The sequence below is a fragment of the Diospyros lotus genome, chromosome 10 (genome assembly GCF_014633365.1).
Source record: "Diospyros lotus cultivar Yz01 chromosome 10, ASM1463336v1, whole genome shotgun sequence".
NCBI classification, from domain to species: domain Eukaryota; kingdom Viridiplantae; phylum Streptophyta; class Magnoliopsida; order Ericales; family Ebenaceae; genus Diospyros; species Diospyros lotus.
This window is the reverse complement of record NC_068347.1, coordinates 14,743,682-14,746,915: the sequence shown is the minus strand read 5'-3', so window position 1 is coordinate 14,746,915 and position 3,234 is coordinate 14,743,682. Positions and strand designations below refer to the sequence as shown.

The 3,234-nt window shown below is 48.5% G+C and overlaps 1 long non-coding RNA gene across 1 annotated transcript in view; it reads right to left on the bottom strand.

Moving 5' to 3' along the window:
• LOC127811509 (uncharacterized) overlaps window positions 1-2,877 on the bottom strand; it is a 3,520-nt gene extending 643 nt beyond the window's left edge. Inside the window, exon 1 of the long non-coding RNA XR_008025707.1 lies at window positions 2,299-2,877. This is a non-coding gene — a long non-coding RNA (uncharacterized LOC127811509). The remainder of the gene's footprint in view (window positions 1-2,298) is intronic.
• Window positions 2,878-3,234: the final 357 nt, after the last annotated feature.

The following is a 3,234-nucleotide window of genomic DNA, read 5'->3' as shown; positions in this document are numbered from 1 at the left end:
AAGACTAGCATACAAACACTTCGCTGAGAATTGGGGGTTTAGGAGAACATACCTTGCTGATTTTTGACTCGGTCCGAAACTTGGCTTTACCAACTATGTCACATTCGACAAGCAATCTCACCATCATCTATCACACTATGATGATTTCAACAATTAAATACATCTAGTGCTCAATATCATTTACATTTAATTAAATGAATACACAAAAAAATTTTAGGAGACTACACAACAACATAACTCAGGCAACAAACTAATTGCCACAACGGCCTCCCGGCACCATCCCTGCTTGCATCTGGACTTGCATCATCTACACATGAGGTAAAACCTCATGAGTCATAAAGACTCAGTAAGGGTGCAATGCATGTAAATATGAATATAATCATGTTTATGTATGTCAAATGCATGCAAATGAGGCTAGGTCCACTCATCCTCACAACCCACTGAGGTTTGAGGCATCAACCTATCAGCCCCCACCACACTAGTCCTCCATATGGCCACAGGTCCACTAGTTCTTGCATCACACAAGATATAACCACTACATGCCAATGCAACATAAAAACATTATCAGACATATTTATCCACTTGCAAGGCCACCTCCACATGGGGCCATCCCTTACCTGGCTCGAAGCCTCATCTCTGCCTCGGCCCGAATTCCAGCCCGAACCTCTAGTTCCTCTAGGATCACCGCCTCCCCGGTCAAACCTAGATGCAAAACACACAAAACCTCAACTCCATTAACATCCGGCATTTAACCAATGCCCTCAACTACACCGCACATCGCCAAAATCATCCATCAACAAGATTTCAAATAACCCCAACACAGGGTTTAATCCAATAATTAATTATTCTACATTAACTCGCTTAATGTAAATAATTTGGGAAGAAATATTAATTTACCTCGGACAATTCGGAAACGAAATTCAGAAACGACCACGCCGACGTTGCCTCCCGAGCTGCCGTTCGTGCCCAAAATTCCATCTTTTTGAGCTTTCGACAAGCTCTTCAAGCCCCAAACTAATTTCCAGAACTTTCCCTCATTTTTCTGGAATTTTCAGCTATTTTTCCCAATTTTCCAGAATTTATTTTCCTTTTATTTTTTTCTTTTTTTTTTTTTCTTTTTCTTCTTTTCCTTTCTTCTTCCCTGGCTTCCCGCGCGCGCACTGTTTCTTCATCTTCTTCCTCGCGAAGCCAGCGCACACAGCGCGCTTGCGCGGCTGCCGCCGCCGCCGCTGGCCTCTCCAGCCACCTCCCGCGACCAACGCCGCTGCTCACGACGCCATCCACCGCCCCAGCTCAGCCTCGACTGACATGGCTGCCCGTTGTTGCTCCGCTGCATCAGGCCGCCTAACCTCCATTGCTGAACATCCATGGCCGCTGCTCGGCGTCGCTGCTGCTTAAGGTCACTGCTGGCCATTAATCCGGCCAGCCCTTGGCTAGTCGCTTCACGCGAGCTTTTGCGCGCCTCAGTGCGCTTGCTGGTGCCCCCTTTTGCTCGAGGTTGCTTCATCGTCGGCCATGGCAGCCGCTGCCATGGCCGAACAACTCTCGCTCCCATCTCTCTCGATCCCTCTCTCTCTCTTTCGCGCACAATGCCTCTCTCGGCTCATCTCATTCTCGCCCTCTCTGGTTCGGCCATCTCTCATATTACAATAGCAGAGAACACATCTAGGAAGCTTCCTTGAAGCTTCCTAATCACGCACACACGAGCATATATAATAGATATATTACAAAATTTAATCCCTTTATTTTCAGATAATTACACTTAAGGGACAAATTAATTGTACTTGGGGAATTCTAATAATTGTACTTGGGCCCTCCCAAGATTCAATTAATTTCCCACAAGTCACTAAAACATTAATTCTCCAAAATTAATAGCCAACCCCTATTCGGGAATACTAACCTCGTCCCTGCGCCTGCACGGGACCTTTATTCGACCCGAAAACACTTAAGGGTTGCCTTACTCAGAAAACCGAACCACCCCTAGGGTCCCCTCAGCTTCCAGGAGGTCCCCTCCGATTATTCGGTATTGGCACCCACTCGGGCTTATACAGAATTTATTCTGAAAATTATTCCCGGTCGGATCGCTACCAGCGTCAGTATCCTCATCTCAAGACGCTCACCAATTCCTTGCCAACTTCCCTGGACATCCAAGTCCCGAGGCACTCCCAGCCATCAATTCGGCAATTTTATTAATTAATTACTCGCAATTGACTTTTGGCCTTTCCGGACCACCCGAGGTCCTGCCAAATTAATAAAAATCTATTTATTTTCAATACCATGTAATAGTGGGTATTACACCTGCTGCCTTCCTTGGATGTGGTAGTCGTTTCTCAGGCTCCCTCTCCAGAATCGAACCCTAATTCTCCGTCACCCGTCACCACCATAGTAGGCCACTATCCTACCATCGAAAGTTGATAGGGCAGAAATTTGAATGATGCGTCGCCGGCACGAAGGCCATGCGATCCGTCGAGTTATCATGAATCATCAAAGCATCGGGCATAGCCGGCGTCGACCTTTTATCTAATAAATGCGTCCCTTCCAAGAGTCGGGGTTTGTTGCACGTATTAGCTCTAGAATTACAATGGTTATCCGAGTAGGAGCTACCATCAAACAAACTATAACTGATTTAATGAGCCATTCGCAGTTTCACAGTCTGAATTAGTTCATACTTACACATGCATGGCTTAATCTTTGAGACAAGCATATGACTACTGGCAGGATCAACCAGGTAGCTTTCCCGTACAACGTCGGCGCCGCGTGACCCCGCCGACCGAGCCGCCGGGGGATCAGGACGGGCACGACAGTTGTTCGCATCTATCGGTCGGTGGGCAGACCAAGGTCGATGACCCGTCACCCCATTCGCGTTCGGCATCCCGGAGAACGAGTGGCCGTCCGTGAGACGCGCGCGCGACAAGACCAGTCAAGGCACACGCGCGGCACTTCCAGGTTCACGCCGAGCCCTGAGCACGGCCCATCGACGAAACGAGGCTTGTTTTCGAAATCAATTCCCTCGCTTTAGGCACGCGACACAGGAACCCACCAAGCGCCAGACACAAGAAGCGCGCTAGAGGCAACATCTGAAGCGGGGTGACCGGGCGAAATTCGCTGCACAAGCAGGGACTTAATCGACCCTCACAACCCAAGCACCACTCACACGCCATCACGTTCGCTTTGCAACAACTCCACCCGACGCCTCGCACCCCCATCAAGGACTAAGCCTAACAAAAGCACAAA